This window comes from Amia ocellicauda, unplaced genomic scaffold (assembly GCF_036373705.1).
Source record: "Amia ocellicauda isolate fAmiCal2 unplaced genomic scaffold, fAmiCal2.hap1 HAP1_SCAFFOLD_167, whole genome shotgun sequence".
Taxonomy (NCBI): Eukaryota; Metazoa; Chordata; class Actinopteri; order Amiiformes; family Amiidae; genus Amia; species Amia ocellicauda.
The window spans coordinates 34,368-50,096 of NW_027102730.1; the positions used below are offsets into that span (position 1 = coordinate 34,368).

Sequence of the window (15,729 nt, forward strand, 5' to 3'; positions counted from 1 at the left end):
CATACACATACATACATATACACTCACCTAAAGGATTATTAGGAACACCTGTTCAATTTCTCATTAATGCAATTATCTAATCAACCAATCACATGGCAGTTGCTTCAATGCATTTAGGGGTGTGGTCCTGGTCAAGACAATCTCCTGAACTCCAAACTCAATGTCTGAATGGGAATGAAAGGTGATTTAAGCAATTTTGAGCGTGGCATGGTTGTTGGTGCCAGACGGGCCGGTCTGAGTATTTCACAATCTGCTCAGTTACTGGGATTTTCACGCACAACCATTTCTAGGGTTTACAAAGAATGGTGTGAAAAGGGAAAAACATCCAGTATGCGGCAGTCCTGTGGGCGAAAATGCCTTGTTGATGCAAGAGGTCAGAGGAGAATGGGCCGACTGATTCAAGCTGATAGAAGAGCAACTTTGACTGAAATAACCACTAGTTACAAACGAGGTATGCAGCAAAGCATTTGTGAAGCCACAACACGTACAACCTTGAGGCGGATGGGCTACAACAGCAGAAGACCCCACCGGGTACCACTCATCTCCACTACAAATAGGAAAAAGAGGTGAGACATTCAGATGGTAGAGTCAGAATTTGGCGTAAACAGAATGAGAACATGGATCCATCATGTCTTGTTACCACTGTGCAGGCTGGTGGTGGTGGTGTAATGGTGTGGGGGATGTCTTCTTGGCACACTTTAGGCCCCTTAGTACCAATTGGGCATCGTTTAAATGCTACGGCCTACCTGAGCATTGTTTCTGACCATGTCCATCCCTTTTTGACCACCATGTACCCATCCTCTGATGGCTACTTCCAGCAGGATAATGCACCATGTCACAAAGGTCGAATCATTTCAAATTGGTTTCTTGAACATGACAATGAGTTCACTGTACTAAACTGGCCCCCACAGTCACCAGATCTCAACCCAATGGAGCATATTTGGGATGTGGTGGAACGGGAGCTTCGTGCCTTGGATGTGCATCCCACAAATCTCCATCAACTGCAAGATGCTATCCTATCAATATGGGCCAACATTTCTAAAGAATGCTTTCAGCACCTTGTTGAAGCAATGCCACGTAGAATTAAAGCAGTTCTGAAGGCGAAAGGGGGTCAAACACAGTATTAGTATGGTGTTCCTAATAATCCTTTAGGTGAGTTCATCGTAGCTCTTAATACTCTCTTTCTGTCTGGAGGAGATATAATTGAAGTATTGTACACGTACCCGGCTACTTTCAACACCCATTGCTGCACTGATATTTTTCCCTCCATTTTTCTTTATCCATTTTTTTTTTGCTGGAAGTTCCGTCAATACCCGCCAACCTTTAAGAGACATCATGCAGCCAGGCCTTTCGGCTTGTGGCCACACCGTCCTGAACGCGCCCGATCTCGTCAGATCTTGGAAGCTAAACGGGGCAGGGCCTGGTCAGTACTTGGATGGGAGACCTCCTAGAAATACCAGGTGCTGCAAGCTTTTTACGTCTCCTGGGTAACTTCATCGTAGCTCTTAATACTCTCTTTCTGTCTCCAGGAGATATAATTGAAGAATTGTACACGTACCCGGCTACTTTCAACACCCTTTGCTGCACTGGTATATTTCCCTCTATTTTTCTTTTTTTTTTTGCTGGCAGTTCCGTCAATACCCGCCAGCCTTTAAGAGACATCATGCAGCCAGGCATCTCGGCTTGCGGCCACACCATCCTGAACGCGCCCGATCTCGTCAGATCTCGGAAACAAAATGGGGCAGGGCCTGGTCAGTACTTGGATGGGAGACCTCCTAGAAATACCAGGTGCTGCAAGCTTTTTACGTCTCTTGGGTAACTTCATCGTAGCTCTTAATACTCTCTTTCTGTCTCCAGGAGATATAATTGAAGAATTGTACACGTACCCGGCTACTTTCAACACCCTTTGCTGCACTGGTATATTTCCCTCTATTTTTCTTTTTTTTTTTTGCTGGCAGTTCCGTCAATACCCGCCAGCCTTTAAGAGACATCATGCAGCCAGGCATCTCGGCTTGCGGCCACATCATCCTGAACGCGCCCGATCTCGTCAGATCTCGGAAGCTAAACGGGGCAGGACCTGGTCAGTACATGATAGTGAGACCTCCTGGAAATACCTAGTGCTGCAAGCTTTTACGTCTCCTGGGAAACTTTATCGTAGCTCTTAATACTCTCTCTCTGTCTGGAGGAGATATAATTGAAGTATTGTACACGTACCCAGCTACTGTCAACACCCTTTGCTGCACTGATATTTTTCCATTCATTTTTCTTTTTTCTTTTTTTCTTTTTTTTTTTTGCTGGAAGTTCCGTCAATACCCGCCAACCTTTAAGAGACATCATGCAGCCAGGCCTTTCGGCTTGTGGCCACACCGTCCGGAATGCGCCCGATCTCGTCAGATCTCGGAAGCTAAACGGGGCAGGGCCTGGTCAGTACTTGGATGGGAGACCTCCTAGAAATACCAGGTGCTGCAAGCTTTTTACGTCTCCTGGGTAACTTCATCGTAGCTCTTAATACTCTCTTTCTGTCTCCAGGAGATATAATTGAAGAATTGTACACGTACCCGGCTACTTTCAACACCCTTTGCTGCACTGGTATATTTCCCTCTATTTTTCTTTTTTTTTTTTGCTGGCAGTTCCGTCAATACCCGCCAGCCTTTAAGAGACATCATGCAGCCAGGCATCTCGGCTTGCGGCCACACCATCCTGAACGCGCCCGATCTCGTCAGATCTCGGAAGCTAAACGGGGCAGGACCTGGTCAGTACTTGGATGGGAGACCTCCTGGAAATACCTGGTGCTGCAAGCTTTTACGTCTCCTGGGTAACTTTATCGTAGCTCTTAATTCTCTCTTTCTGTCTGGAGGAGATATAATTGAAGAATTGTACACGTACCCAGCTACTGTCAATACCCTTTGCTGCACTGATATTTTTCCATCCATTTTTCTTTTTTTTTTTTTTTTTTTTTTTTTTTTGCTGGAAGTTCCGTCAATACCCGCCAACCTTTAAGAGACATCATGTAGCCAGGCCTTTCGGCTTGTGGCCACACCGTCCTGAATGCGCCCGATCTCGTCAGATCTCGGAAGCTAAACGGTGCAGGGCCTGGTCAGTACTTGGATGGGAGACCTCCTAGAAATACCAGGTGCTGCAAGCTTTTTACGTCTCCTGGGTAACTTCATCGTAGCTCTTAATACTCTCTTTCTGTCTCCAGGAGATATAATTGAAGAATTGTACACGTACCCGGCTACTTTCAACACCCTTTGCTGCACTGGTATATTTCCCTCTATTTTTCTTTTTTTTTTTGCTGGCAGTTCCGTCAATACCCGCCAGCCTTTAAGAGACATCATGCAGCCAGGCATCTCGGCTTGCGGCCACACCATCCTGAACGCGCCCGATCTTGTCAGATCTCGGGAAGCTAAAAGGGGCAGGGCCTGGTCAGTACTTGGATGGGAGACCTCCTAGAAATACCAGGTGCTGCAAGCTTTTTACGTCTCCTGGGTAACTTCATCGTAGCTCTTAATACTCTCTTTCTGTCTCCAGGAGATATAATTGAAGTATTGTACACGTATCCAGCTACTGTCAACACCCTTTGCTGCACTGATATTTTTCCATCCATTTTTCTTTTTTCTTTTTTTGTTTTTTTTTTTTGCTGGAAGTTCCGTCAATACCCGCCAACCTTTAAGAGACATCATGCAGCCAGGCCTCTTGTCTTGCGGCCACACCGTCCTGAACGTGCCCGATCTCGTAAGATCTCGGAAGCTAAACGGGGCAGGACCTGGTCAGTACTTGGATGGGAGACCTCCTGGAAATACCAGGTGCTGCAAGCTTTTTACGTCTCCTGGGTAACTTCATCGTAGCTCTTAATACTCTCTTTCTGTCTCCAGGAGATATAATTGAAGAATTGTACACGTACCCGGCTACTTTCAACACCCTTTGCTGCACTGGTATATTTCCCTCTATTTTTCTTTTTTTTTTTTGCTGGCAGTTCCGTCAATACCCGCCAGCCTTTAAGAGACATCATGCAGCCAGGCATCTCGGCTTGCGGCCACACCATCCTGAACGCGCCCGATCTCGTCAGATCTCGGAAGCTAAACGGGGCAGGACCTGGTCAGTACTTGGATGGGAGACCTCCTGGAAATACCTGGTGCTGCAAGCTTTTACGTCTCCTGGGTAACTTTATCGTAGCTCTTAATTCTCTCTTTCTGTCTGGAGGAGATATAATTGAAGAATTGTACACGTACCCAGCTACTGTCAATACCCTTTGCTGCACTGATATTTTTCCATCCATTTTTCTTTTTTTTTTTTTTTTTTTTTTTTTTTTTGCTGGAAGTTCCGTCAATACCCGCCAACCTTTAAGAGACATCATGTAGCCAGGCCTTTCGGCTTGTGGCCACACCGTCCTGAATGCGCCCGATCTCGTCAGATCTCGGAAGCTAAACGGTGCAGGGCCTGGTCAGTACTTGGATGGGAGACCTCCTAGAAATACCAGGTGCTGCAAGCTTTTTACGTCTCCTGGGTAACTTCATCGTAGCTCTTAATACTCTCTTTCTGTCTCCAGGAGATATAATTGAAGAATTGTACACGTACCCGGCTACTTTCAACACCCTTTGCTGCACTGGTATATTTCCCTCTATTTTTCTTTTTTTTTTTGCTGGCAGTTCCGTCAATACCCGCCAGCCTTTAAGAGACATCATGCAGCCAGGCATCTCGGCTTGCGGCCACACCATCCTGAACGCGCCCGATCTTGTCAGATCTCGGGAAGCTAAAAGGGGCAGGGCCTGGTCAGTACTTGGATGGGAGACCTCCTAGAAATACCAGGTGCTGCAAGCTTTTTACGTCTCCTGGGTAACTTCATCGTAGCTCTTAATACTCTCTTTCTGTCTCCAGGAGATATAATTGAAGTATTGTACACGTATCCAGCTACTGTCAACACCCTTTGCTGCACTGATATTTTTCCATCCATTTTTCTTTTTTCTTTTTTTGTTTTTTTTTTTTGCTGGAAGTTCCGTCAATACCCGCCAACCTTTAAGAGACATCATGCAGCCAGGCCTCTTGTCTTGCGGCCACACCGTCCTGAACGTGCCCGATCTCGTAAGATCTCGGAAGCTAAACGGGGCAGGACCTGGTCAGTACTTGGATGGGAGACCTCCTGGAAATACCTGGTGCTGCAAGCTTTTACGTCTCCTGGGTAACTTTATCATAGCTCTTAATTCTCTCTTTCTGTCTGGAGGAGATATAATTGAAGAATTGTACACGTACCCGGCTACTTTGAACACCTTTTCCTGCACTGATATTTTTCCCTCCATTTTTCTTTTTTTTTTTTTTTTTTTTGCTGGAAATTCCGACAATACCCGCTAGCCTTTAAGAGACATCATGCAGCCAGACATCTCGGCTTGCGGCCACACCGTCCTGAACGCGCCCGATCTCGTCAGATCTCGGAAGCTAAACGGGGCAGGACCTGGTCAGTACATGAATGTGAGACCTCCTGGAAATACCTCGTGCTGCAAGCTTTTACGTCTCCTGGGTAACTTTATCGTAGCTCTTAATACTCTCTATCTGTCTGGAGGAGATTTAATTGAAGTATTGTACACGTACCCAGCTACTGTCAACACCCTTTGCTGCACTGATATTTTTCCATCCATTTTTTTTTTTTTTTTTTGCTGGAAGTTCCGTCAATACCCGCCAACCTATAAGAGACATCATGCAGCCAGGCCTCTCGGCTTGTGGCCACACCGTCCTGAATGCGCCCGATCTCGTCAGATCTCGGAAGCTAAACGGGGCAGGGCCTGGTCAGTACTTGGATGGGAGACCTCCTAGAAATACCAGGTGCTGCAAGCTTTTTACGTCTCCTGGGTAACTTCATCGTAGCTCTTAATACTCTCTTTCTGTCTCCAGGAGATATAATTGAAGAATTGTACACGTACCCGGCTACTTTCAACACCCTTTCCTGCACTGATATTTTTCCCTCCATTTTTCTATTTTTTTTTTTTTTTTTTTGCTGGAAATTCCGTCAATACCCGCCAGCCTTTAAGAGACGTCATGCAGCCAGACATCTCGGCTTGCGGCCACACCGTCCTGAACGCGCCCGATCTCGTCAGATCTCGGAAGCTAAACGGGGCAGGACCTGTTCAGTACTTGAATGTGAGACCTCCTGGAAATACCTGGTGCTGCAAGCTTTTACGTCTCCTGGGTAACTTTATCGTAGCTCTTAATACTCTCTATCTGTCTGGAGGAGATATAATTGAAGAATTGTACACGTACCCGGCTACCTTCAACACGCTTTGCTGCACTGATATTTTTCCCTCCATTTTTCTTTTTTCTTTTGTTTCTTGCTGGAAGTTCCATCAATACCCTCCAGCCTTTAAGAGACATCATGCAGCCAGGCCTCTTGGCTTGCGGCCACACCGTCCTGAAGATGCAAAATCTCGTCAGATCTCGGAAGAAAAACTGGGCAGGGTCTGGTCAGTAATTGGATGGGTGACCTCCTGGAAATACCAGGTGCTGAAAGCTTTTTACATCTCCTGGGTAACTTCAGCGTAGCTCTTAATACTCTCATTCAGTCTGGAGGAGATATAATTGAAGAATTGTACATGTACCCGGCTACTTTCAACACCCTGTTCTGCACTGATATTTTTCCCTCCATTTTTCTATTTATTTATTTTTTATTTTTTGCTGGAAGTTCCGTCAATACCCGCCAGGCTTTAAGAGACATCATGCAGCCCGGCCTCTTGGCTTGCGGCCACACCGTCCTGAACACGCCCGATCTCGTCAGATCTCGGAAGCTAAACGGGGCAGGGCCTCGTCAGTACTTGGATGGGAGACCTCCTGGAAATACCTGGTGCTGCAAGCTTTTTACGTCTCCTGGGAAACTTCATCGTAGCTCTTAATACTCTCTATCTGTCTGGAGGAGATATAATTGAAGTATTGTACACGTACCCGGCTACTTTCAACAGCCTTTGCTGTACTGATATTTTTCCCTCCATTTTCCATTTTTTTTTTTTTTTTTTTGCTGGAAGTTCCGTCAATACCCGCCAGCCTTTAAGAGACATCATGCAGCCAGGCCTCTTGGCTTGCGGCCACACCGTCCTGAACGCGCCCGATCTCATCAGATTTCGGAAGCTAACGGGGCAGGGCCTGGTCAGTACTTGGATGGGTGACCTCCTGGAAATACCAGGTGCTGCAAGCTTTTTACGTCTCCTGGGTAACTTCATCATAGCTCTTAATACTCTCTTTCAGTCTGTAGAAGATATTATTGAAGAATTGTACACGTACCCGGCTACTTTCAAAACCCTTTGCTGCACTGATATTTTTCCCTCCATTTTTCTTTTTTCTTTTGTTTCTTGCTGGAAGTTCCATCAATACCCTCCAGCCTTTAAGAGACATCATGCAGCCAGGCCTCTTGGCTTGAGGCCACACCGTCCTGAAGATGCAAAATCTCGTCAGATCTCGGAAGAAAAACTGGGCAGGGTCTGGTCAGTAATTGGATGGGTGACCTCCTGGAAATACCAGGTGCTGAAAGCTTTTTACATCTCCTGGGTAACTTCAGCGTAGCTCTTAATACTCTCATTCAGTCTGGAGGAGATATAATTGAAGAATTGTACATGTACCCGGCTACTTTCAACACCCTGTTCTGCACTGATATTTTTCCCTCCATTTTTCTATTTATTTATTTTTTATTTTTTGCTGGAAGTTCCGTCAATACCCGCCAGGCTTTAAGAGACATCATGCAGCCCGGCCTCTTGGCTTGCGGCCACACCGTCCTGAACACGCCCGATCTCGTCAGATCTCGGAAGCTAAACGGGGCAGGGCCTCGTCAGTACTTGGATGGGAGACCTCCTGGAAATACCTGGTGCTGCAAGCTTTTTACGTCTCCTGGGAAACTTCATCGTAGCTCTTAATACTCTCTATCTGTCTGGAGGAGATATAATTGAAGTATTGTACACGTACCCGGCTACTTTCAACAGCCTTTGCTGTACTGATATTTTTCCCTCCATTTTCCATTTTTTTTTTTTTTTTTTTGCTGGAAGTTTCGTCAATACCCGCCAGCCTTTAAGAGACATCATGCAGCCAGGCCTCTTGGCTTGCGGCCACACCGTCCTGAACGCGCCCGATCTCATCAGATTTCGGAAGCTAACGGGGCAGGGCCTGGTCAGTACTTGGATGGGTGACCTCCTGGAAATACCAGGTGCTGCAAGCTTTTTACGTCTCCTGGGTAACTTCATCATAGCTCTTAATACTCTCTATCTGTCCGGAGGAGATATAATTTAAGTATTGTACACGTACCCAGCTACTGTCAACACCCTTTGCTGCACTGATATTTTTCCATCCATTTTTTTTTTTTTATTTTTTTTTTTTTTTGCTTGAAGTTCTGTCAATACCCGCCAACCTTTAAGAGACATCATGCAGCCAGGCATCTCGGCTTGCGGCCACACCATCCTGAACGTGCCCGATCTCGTCAGATCTCGGAAGCTAAACGGGGCAGGACCTGGTCAGTACATGAATGTGAGACCTCCTGGAAATACCTGGTGCTGCAAGCTTTTACGTCTCCTGGGTAACTTTATCGTAGCTCTTAATACTCTCTATCTGTCTGGAGGAGATATAATTGAAGTATTGTACACGTACCCAGCTACTGTCAACATCCTTTGCTGCACTGATATTTTTCCATCCATTTTTCTTTTTTTTTTTTTTTTTCTGCTGGAAGTTCCGTCAATACCCGCCAGCCTTTAAGAGACATCATGCAACCAGGCCTCTCGGTTTGCGGACACACAGTCCTGAACGCGCCCGATTTTGGAAGATCTCGGAAACTAAATGGGGCAGGACCTGGTCAGTACTTGGATGGGAGATCTTCTGGAAATACCAGGTGCTGCCAGCTTTTTACGTCTCCTGGGGAACTTCATCGTAGCTCTTAATACTCTCTTTCTGTCTGGAGAATATATAATTGAAGAATTGTACACGTACCCGGCTACTTTCAACACCCTTTGCTGCACTGGTATTTTTCCCTCTATTTTTCTTTTTTTTTTTGGCTGGCAGTTCCGTCAATACCCGCCAGCCTTTAAGAGACATCATGCAGCCAGGCATCTCGGCTTGCGGCCACACCATCCTGAACGCGCCCGATCTCGTCAGATCTCGGAAGCTAAACGGGGCAGGACCTGGTCAGTACATGAATGTGAGACCTCCTGGAAATACCTCGTGCTGCAAGCTTTTACGTCTCCTGGGTAACTTTATCGTAGCTCTTAATACTCTCTATCTGTCTGGAGGAGATTTAATTGAAGTATTGTACACGTACCCAGCTACTGTCAACACCCTTTGCTGCACTGATATTTTTCCATCCATTTTTTTTTTTTTTTTTTGCTGGAAGTTCCGTCAATACCCGCCAACCTTTAAGAGACATCATGCAGCCAGGACTTTCGGCTTGCGGCCACACCATCCTGAACTCGCCCGATCTCGTCAGATCTTGGAAGCTAAACGGGACAGGACCTGGTCAGTACTTGGATGGGAGATCGTCTGGAAATACCAGGTGCTGCCAGCTTTTTACGTCTCCTGGGGAACTTCATCGTAGCTCTTAATACTCTCTTTCTGTCTGGAGAATATATAATTGAAGAATTGTACACGTACCCGGCTACTTTCAACACCCTTTGCTGCACTGGTATTTTTCCCTCTATTTTTCTTTTTTTTTTTTTTTTTTTTTGCTGGAAGTTCCGTCAATACCCACCAGCCTTTAAGAGACATCATGCAGCCAGGCCTCTTGGCTTGCGGCCACATTGTCCTGAACGCGCCTGATCTCGTTAGATCTCGGAAGCTAAACGGGGCAGGGCCTGGTCAGTACTTGGATGGGAGACCTCCAGGAAATACCTGGTGCTGCAAGCTTTTTACGTCTCCTGGGAAACTTAATCGTAGCTCTTAATACTCTCTATCTGTCTGGAGGTGTTATAATTGAGGAATTGTACACGTACCCGGCTACTTTCATCAGCCTTTGCTGCACTGGTATTTTTCCCTCTATTTTTCTTTTTTTTTTTTGCTGGCAGTTCCGTCAATACCCACCAGCCTTTAAGAGACATCATGCAGCCAGGCGTCTCGGCTTGCGGCCACACCATCCTGAACGCGCCCGATCTCGTCAGATCTCGGAAGCTAAACGGCGCAGGACCTGGTCAGTACTTGAATGTGAGACCTCCTGGAAATACCTGGTGCTGCAAGCTTTTACGTCTCCTGGGTAACTTCATCGTAGCTCTTAATACTCTCTTTCTGTCTGAAGGAGATATAATTCAAGTATTGTACACGTACCCGGCTACTTTCAACACCCTTTGCTGCACTGGTATTTCTCCCTCCATTTCTCTTTTTTTTATTGCTGGCAGTTCCGTCAATACCCGCCAGCCTTTAAGAGACATCATGCAGCCAGGCATCTCGGCTTGCGGCCACACCGTCCTGAACGCGTCCGATCTCGTAAGATCTCGGAAACTGAGTGGGGCAGGGCCTGGTCAGTACTTGGATGGGTGTCCTCCTGGAAATACCAGGTGCTGCAAGCTTTTTACGTCTCCTGGGTAACTTCATCGTAGCTCTTAATACTCTCTTTCAGTCTGGAGGAGATATAATTGAGGAATTGTACACGTACCTGGCTACTTTCAACACCCTTTGCTGCACTGATATTTTTACCACCATTTCTCTTTTTTTTTATTTGCTGGATGTTCCGTCAAAACCCGCCAACCATTAAGAGACATCATGCAGCCAGGCCTCTTGGCTTGCAGCCACACCGTCCTGAACGCCCCCGATCTCATCAGATCTTGGAATTTAAACGGGGCAGGGCCTGGTCAGTACTTGGATGGGTGACCTCCTAGAAATGCCAGGTGCTGCAAGCTTTTTACGTCTCCTGGGTAACTTCATCGTAGCTCTTAATACTCTCTTTCTGTCCGGAGGAGATATAATTGAAGAATTGTACACGTACCCGGCTACTTTCAAAACCCATTACTGCACTGATATTTTTCCCTCCATTTTTCTTTTTCTTTTTTTTTTTTTTTTTTTTTTTGCTGGAAGTTCTGTCAATACCCGCCAGCCATTAAGAGACATCATGCAGCCAGGCCTCTCGGCTTGCGGCCACACCGTCCTGAACGCGCCCGATCTCGTCAGATCTCAGAATTTAAACGGGGCAGGGCCTGGTCAGTACTTTTATGGGTGACCTTCTGGAAATACGAGGTGCTGCAAACTTTTTACGTCTCCTGGGTAACTTCATCGTAGCTCTTAATTCTCTCTTTCTGTCTGGAGGAGATATAATTGAAGAGTTGTACACGTACCCGGCTACTTTCAACAGCCTTAGCTGCACTGATATTTTTCCCTCCATTTCTCTTTTTTTTTTTGCTGGCTGTTCCGTCAATACCCGCCAGCCTTTAAGAGACATCATGCCGCCAGGCATCTTGGCTTGCGGCCACACCGTCCTGAACGCGCCCGATCTCGTCAGATCTCGGAAGCCAAACGGGGCAGGGCCTGGTCAGTACTTGGATGGGTTTCCTCCTGGAAATACCAGGTGCTGCAAGCTTTTTACGTCTCCTGTGTAACTTCATCGTAGCTCTTAATACTCTCTTTCAATCTGGAGGAGATATAATTGAAGAATTGTACACGTACCTGGCTACTTTCAACACCCTTTGCTGCACTGATATTTTTACCACCATTTCTCTTTTTTTTTATTTGCTGGATGTTCCGTCACAACCCGCCAACCATTAAGAGACATCATGCAGTCAGGCCTCTCGGCTTGCAGCCACACCGTCCTGAACGCCCCCGATCTCATCAGATCTTGGAATTTAAACGGGGCAGGGCCTGGTCAGTACATGGATGGGTGACCTCCTGGAAATGCCAGGTGCTGCAAGCTTTTTACGTCTCCTGGGTAACTTCATCGTAGCTCTTAATACTCTCTTTCTGTCTGGAGGAGATATAATTGAAGAATTGTACACGTACCCGGCTACTTTCAAAACCCATTACTGCACTGATATTTTTCCCTCCATTTTTCTTTTTCTTTTTTTTTTTTTTTTTTTTTTTGCTGGAAGTTCCGTCAATACCCGCCAGCCTTTAAGAGACATCATGCAGCCAGGCCTCTTGGCTTGCGGCCACATTGTCCTGAAAGCGCCCGATCTCGTCAGATCTCGGAAGCTAAACGGGGCAGGGCCTGATCAGTACTTGGATGGGAGACCTCCAGGAAATACCTGGTGCTGCAAGCTTTTAACGTCTCCTGGGAAACTTCATCGTAGCTCTTAATACTCTCTATCTGTCTGGAGGTGTTATAATTGAGGAATTGTACATGTACCCAGCTACTTTCAACAGCCTTTGCTGCACTGATATTTTTCCCTCTATTTTTCTTTTTTTTTTTGCTGGCAGTTCCGTCAATACCCGCCAGCCTTTTAGAGACATCATGCAGCCAGGCGTCTCGGCTTGCGGCCACACCATCCTGAACGCGCCCGATCTCGTCAGATCTCGGAAGGTAAACGGGGCAGGACCTGGTCAGTACTTGAATGTGAGACCTCCTGGAAATACCTGGTGCTGCAAGCTTTTACAACTCCTGGGTAACTTCATCGTAGCTCTTAATACTCTCTATCTGTCTGGAAGAGATATAATTGAAGTATTGTACACGTACCCAGCTACTTTCAACACCCTTTGCTGCACTGGTATTTCTCCCTCCATTTCTCTTTTTTTTTTTTGCTGGCAGTTCCGTCAATACCCGCCAGCCTTTAAGAGACATCATGCAGCCAGGATCTCGGCTTGCGGCCACACCGTCCTGAACGCGCCCGATCTCGTCAGATCTCGGAAACTGAATGGGGCAGGGCCTGGTCAGTACTTGGATGGGAGACCTCCTGGAAATACCTGGTGCTGCAAGCTTTTACGTCTCCTGGGTAACTTTATCGTAGCTCTTAATTCTCTCTTTCTGTCTGGAGGAGATATAATTGAAGAATTGTACACGTACCCGGCTACTTTCAACACCCTTTGCTGCACTGATATTTTTCCCTCCCTTTTTCTATTTTTTTTTTTTTTTTTTTTTTGCTGGAAGTTCCGTCAATACTTGCCAGCCTTTAAGAGACATCATGCAGCCAGGCCTCTCGGCTTGCGGCCACACCGTCCTGAACGCGCCTGATCTTATCATATCTCGGAAGCTAAACGGGGCAGGGTCTGGTCAGTACTTGGTTGGGTGACCTCCTGGAAATACCAGGTGCTGCAAGCTTTTTACGTCTCCTGGGTAACTTCATCGTAGCTCTTAATACTCTCTTTCAGTCTGGAGGAGATATTATTGAAGAATTGTACACGTACCCGGCTACTTTCAACAGCCTTTGCTGCACTGATATTTTTCCCTCCATTTTTCTTTTTTTTTTTTGCTGGAAGTTCGTCAATATCCGCCAACCTTTAAGAGACATCATGCAGCCAGGCCTCTCGGCTTGTGGCCACACCGTCCTGAATGCGCCCGATCTCGTCAGATCTCGGAAGCTAAATGGGGCAGGGCCTGGTCAGTACTTGGATGGGAGACCTCCTAGAAATACCAGGTGCTGCAAGCTTTTTACGTCTCCTGGGTAACTTCATCGTAGCTCTTAATACTCTCTTTCTGTCTGGAGGAGATATAATTGAAGAATTGTACACGTACCCGGCTACTTTCAAAACCCATTACTGCACTGATATTTTTATCTCCATTTTTCTTTTTCTTTTTTTTTTTTTTTTTTTTTTTTTTGCTGGAAGTTCCGTCAATACCCGCCAACCTTTAAGAGACATCATGCAGCCAGGACTTTCGGCTTGCGGCCACACCATCCTGAATGCGCACGATCTCGTCAGATCTCGGAAGCTAAATGGGGCAGGGCCTGGTCAGTACTTGGATGGGTGACCTCCTGGAAATACCAGGTGCTGCAAGCTTTATACGTCTCCTGGGTAACATCATCGTAGCTCTTTATACTCTCTTTCTGTCTGGAGGAGATATAATTGAAGAATTGTACACGTACCCGGCTACTATCAAAACCCTTTGCTGCACTGATTTGTTTCTCTCCATTTTTCTTTTTTCTTATTTTTTTTGCTGGAAGTTCCATCAATACCCGCCAGCCTTTAAGAGACATCATGCAGCCAGGCCTCTTTGTTTGCGGCCACACCGTCCTGAACGTGCCCGATTTCGTCAGATCTCGGAAGCTGAACGGGGCAGGGCCTGATCAGTACTTGGATGGGAGACCTCCTGGAAATACCAGGTGCTGCAAGCTTCTTACGTCTCCTGGGTAACTTCATCATAGCTCTTAATACTCTCTTTCTGTCTGGAGGAGATATAATTGAAGAATTGTACACGTACCCGGCTACTTTCAACTCCCTTTGCTGCACTGAAATTTTTCACTCCATTTTTCTTATTTCTTTTTTTTTTGCTGGCAGTTCCGGCAATACCCGCCAGCCTTTAAGAGACATCATGCAGCCAGGCCTTTTGGTTTGCGGCCACACCGTCCTGAACGCGCCCAATCTCATCAGATCTCGGAAGCTAAACGGGGCAGTGTCTATTCTGTACTTGGATGGGAGACCTCCTGGAAATACCAGGTGCTGCAAGCTTCTTACGTCTCCTGGGTAACTTCATCATAGCTCTTAATACTCTCTTTCTGTCTGGAGGAGATATAATTGAAGAATTGTACACGTACCCGGCTACTTTCAACTCCCTTTGCTGCACTGATATTTTTCCCTCCATTTTTCTTTTTTCTTCTTTATTTTGCTGGAAGTTCTGTCAATATCCTCCAGCCTTTAAGAGACATCATGCAGCCAGGCATCTCGGCTTGTGGCCACACCATCCTGAATGCGCACGATCTCGTCAGATCTCAGAAGCTGAACGGGGCAGGGCCTGGTCAGTATTTGGATGGGTGACCTCCTGGAAATACCAGGTGCTGCAAGCTTTTTTCGTTACTTGGGTAACTTCATCGTAGCTCTTAATACTCTCTTTCTGTCTGGAGGAGATATAATTGAAGTATTGTACACGTACCCGGCTACATTCAACACCCTTTCCTGCACTGATATTTTTCCCTCCATTTTTCTATTTTTTTTTTTTTAAATTTTCTTGGATGTTCCGTCAATACCCGCCAGCCTTTTAGAGACATCATGCAGCCAGGCCTCTAGGTTTGCAGCCACACCGTCCTGAACGCGCCCGATCTCATCAGATCTCGGAAGCTAAACGGGGCAAGACCTGGTCAGTACTTGGATGGGAGACCTTCTGGAAATACCTGGTGCTGCAAGCTTTTTAGTCTCCTGAGTAACTTCATTGTAGCTCTTAATACTCTCTTTCTGTCTGGAGGTGTTATAATTGAGGATTTGTACACGTACCCGGCTACTTTCAACACCATTTGCTGCACTGGTATTTTTCCCTCCATTTTTCTTTTTTTTGCTGGAAGTTCCGTCAATACCCGCCAGCCTTTAAGAGACATCATGCAGCCAGGCTTTTTGGCTTGCGGCCACACCGTCCTGAACGCGCCCGATCTTGTCAGATCTAGGAAGCAAAACGTGGCAGGACCTGGTCAGTATTTGGATTGGTGACCTCCTGGAAAAACTAGGTACTGCAAACTTTTTACGTCTCCTGGGTAACTTCATCGTAGCTCTTAATACTCTCTTTCTGTCAGGAGAAGATACAATTGAAGAAATGTACACGTACCCGGCAACTTTCAACACCCTTTGCTGCACTGATATTTTTCCCTCCATTTTTCTTTTTTCTTTTTTTTTTTGCTGGAAGGTCCGTCAAAACCCGCCCGCCTTTAAGAGACA

General features: G+C 46.3%; 15 non-coding genes and 25 pseudogenes across 15 annotated transcripts; all 40 read left to right on the plus strand.

The window, feature by feature from the left end:
* Positions 1-1,353: 1,353 nt before the first annotated feature.
* LOC136723624 (5S ribosomal RNA) lies at positions 1,354-1,472 on the plus strand. The gene has a single exon (XR_010806750.1). It is a non-coding gene; the product is annotated as a 5S ribosomal RNA (ribosomal RNA).
* A 209-nt stretch (positions 1,473-1,681) lies between these two features.
* On the plus strand, positions 1,682-1,800 carry LOC136723526 (uncharacterized; annotated as a pseudogene).
* A 210-nt stretch (positions 1,801-2,010) lies between these two features.
* On the plus strand, positions 2,011-2,129 carry LOC136723590 (uncharacterized; annotated as a pseudogene).
* A 224-nt stretch (positions 2,130-2,353) lies between these two features.
* LOC136723616 (5S ribosomal RNA) lies at positions 2,354-2,472 on the plus strand. The gene has a single exon (XR_010806743.1). It is a non-coding gene; the product is annotated as a 5S ribosomal RNA (ribosomal RNA).
* Positions 2,473-2,682: 210 nt separating this feature from the next.
* On the plus strand, positions 2,683-2,801 carry LOC136723615 (5S ribosomal RNA). The gene has a single exon (XR_010806742.1). It is a non-coding gene; the product is annotated as a 5S ribosomal RNA (ribosomal RNA).
* A 225-nt stretch (positions 2,802-3,026) lies between these two features.
* LOC136723633 (5S ribosomal RNA) lies at positions 3,027-3,145 on the plus strand. Its single transcript, XR_010806758.1, has one exon. It is a non-coding gene; the product is annotated as a 5S ribosomal RNA (ribosomal RNA).
* Positions 3,146-3,354: 209 nt separating this feature from the next.
* Positions 3,355-3,474, plus strand: LOC136723556 (uncharacterized; annotated as a pseudogene).
* Positions 3,475-3,699: 225 nt separating this feature from the next.
* LOC136723638 (uncharacterized) lies at positions 3,700-3,818 on the plus strand (annotated as a pseudogene).
* Positions 3,819-4,028: 210 nt separating this feature from the next.
* Positions 4,029-4,147, plus strand: LOC136723627 (5S ribosomal RNA). Its single transcript, XR_010806753.1, has one exon. It is a non-coding gene; the product is annotated as a 5S ribosomal RNA (ribosomal RNA).
* Positions 4,148-4,373: 226 nt separating this feature from the next.
* On the plus strand, positions 4,374-4,492 carry LOC136723634 (5S ribosomal RNA). The gene has a single exon (XR_010806759.1). It is a non-coding gene; the product is annotated as a 5S ribosomal RNA (ribosomal RNA).
* A 209-nt stretch (positions 4,493-4,701) lies between these two features.
* Positions 4,702-4,821, plus strand: LOC136723557 (uncharacterized; annotated as a pseudogene).
* Positions 4,822-5,046: 225 nt separating this feature from the next.
* Positions 5,047-5,165, plus strand: LOC136723641 (uncharacterized; annotated as a pseudogene).
* A 217-nt stretch (positions 5,166-5,382) lies between these two features.
* Positions 5,383-5,501, plus strand: LOC136723571 (uncharacterized; annotated as a pseudogene).
* A 209-nt stretch (positions 5,502-5,710) lies between these two features.
* Positions 5,711-5,829, plus strand: LOC136723585 (5S ribosomal RNA). Its single transcript, XR_010806723.1, has one exon. It is a non-coding gene; the product is annotated as a 5S ribosomal RNA (ribosomal RNA).
* A 219-nt stretch (positions 5,830-6,048) lies between these two features.
* LOC136723533 (uncharacterized) lies at positions 6,049-6,167 on the plus strand (annotated as a pseudogene).
* A 555-nt stretch (positions 6,168-6,722) lies between these two features.
* LOC136723625 (5S ribosomal RNA) lies at positions 6,723-6,841 on the plus strand. The gene has a single exon (XR_010806751.1). It is a non-coding gene; the product is annotated as a 5S ribosomal RNA (ribosomal RNA).
* A 218-nt stretch (positions 6,842-7,059) lies between these two features.
* Positions 7,060-7,177, plus strand: LOC136723631 (5S ribosomal RNA). Its single transcript, XR_010806756.1, has one exon. It is a non-coding gene; the product is annotated as a 5S ribosomal RNA (ribosomal RNA).
* Positions 7,178-7,733: 556 nt separating this feature from the next.
* On the plus strand, positions 7,734-7,852 carry LOC136723626 (5S ribosomal RNA). The gene has a single exon (XR_010806752.1). It is a non-coding gene; the product is annotated as a 5S ribosomal RNA (ribosomal RNA).
* Positions 7,853-8,070: 218 nt separating this feature from the next.
* Positions 8,071-8,188, plus strand: LOC136723632 (5S ribosomal RNA). Its single transcript, XR_010806757.1, has one exon. It is a non-coding gene; the product is annotated as a 5S ribosomal RNA (ribosomal RNA).
* A 221-nt stretch (positions 8,189-8,409) lies between these two features.
* Positions 8,410-8,528, plus strand: LOC136723550 (uncharacterized; annotated as a pseudogene).
* A 545-nt stretch (positions 8,529-9,073) lies between these two features.
* On the plus strand, positions 9,074-9,192 carry LOC136723569 (uncharacterized; annotated as a pseudogene).
* A 209-nt stretch (positions 9,193-9,401) lies between these two features.
* On the plus strand, positions 9,402-9,520 carry LOC136723543 (uncharacterized; annotated as a pseudogene).
* A 219-nt stretch (positions 9,521-9,739) lies between these two features.
* Positions 9,740-9,858, plus strand: LOC136723523 (uncharacterized; annotated as a pseudogene).
* Positions 9,859-10,068: 210 nt separating this feature from the next.
* On the plus strand, positions 10,069-10,187 carry LOC136723542 (uncharacterized; annotated as a pseudogene).
* Positions 10,188-10,395: 208 nt separating this feature from the next.
* LOC136723565 (uncharacterized) lies at positions 10,396-10,514 on the plus strand (annotated as a pseudogene).
* Positions 10,515-10,725: 211 nt separating this feature from the next.
* LOC136723522 (uncharacterized) lies at positions 10,726-10,844 on the plus strand (annotated as a pseudogene).
* Positions 10,845-11,071: 227 nt separating this feature from the next.
* LOC136723575 (uncharacterized) lies at positions 11,072-11,190 on the plus strand (annotated as a pseudogene).
* Positions 11,191-11,399: 209 nt separating this feature from the next.
* LOC136723610 (5S ribosomal RNA) lies at positions 11,400-11,518 on the plus strand. The gene has a single exon (XR_010806737.1). It is a non-coding gene; the product is annotated as a 5S ribosomal RNA (ribosomal RNA).
* A 211-nt stretch (positions 11,519-11,729) lies between these two features.
* On the plus strand, positions 11,730-11,848 carry LOC136723537 (uncharacterized; annotated as a pseudogene).
* Positions 11,849-12,075: 227 nt separating this feature from the next.
* LOC136723629 (5S ribosomal RNA) lies at positions 12,076-12,194 on the plus strand. Its single transcript, XR_010806754.1, has one exon. It is a non-coding gene; the product is annotated as a 5S ribosomal RNA (ribosomal RNA).
* Positions 12,195-12,403: 209 nt separating this feature from the next.
* LOC136723527 (uncharacterized) lies at positions 12,404-12,522 on the plus strand (annotated as a pseudogene).
* Positions 12,523-12,730: 208 nt separating this feature from the next.
* LOC136723528 (uncharacterized) lies at positions 12,731-12,849 on the plus strand (annotated as a pseudogene).
* A 221-nt stretch (positions 12,850-13,070) lies between these two features.
* Positions 13,071-13,189, plus strand: LOC136723558 (uncharacterized; annotated as a pseudogene).
* Positions 13,190-13,398: 209 nt separating this feature from the next.
* Positions 13,399-13,517, plus strand: LOC136723618 (5S ribosomal RNA). The gene has a single exon (XR_010806744.1). It is a non-coding gene; the product is annotated as a 5S ribosomal RNA (ribosomal RNA).
* A 230-nt stretch (positions 13,518-13,747) lies between these two features.
* Positions 13,748-13,866, plus strand: LOC136723608 (5S ribosomal RNA). The gene has a single exon (XR_010806735.1). It is a non-coding gene; the product is annotated as a 5S ribosomal RNA (ribosomal RNA).
* Positions 13,867-14,082: 216 nt separating this feature from the next.
* On the plus strand, positions 14,083-14,201 carry LOC136723530 (uncharacterized; annotated as a pseudogene).
* A 215-nt stretch (positions 14,202-14,416) lies between these two features.
* LOC136723587 (uncharacterized) lies at positions 14,417-14,535 on the plus strand (annotated as a pseudogene).
* Positions 14,536-14,751: 216 nt separating this feature from the next.
* LOC136723525 (uncharacterized) lies at positions 14,752-14,870 on the plus strand (annotated as a pseudogene).
* Positions 14,871-15,090: 220 nt separating this feature from the next.
* LOC136723637 (uncharacterized) lies at positions 15,091-15,209 on the plus strand (annotated as a pseudogene).
* Positions 15,210-15,414: 205 nt separating this feature from the next.
* LOC136723594 (uncharacterized) lies at positions 15,415-15,533 on the plus strand (annotated as a pseudogene).
* Positions 15,534-15,729: the final 196 nt, after the last annotated feature.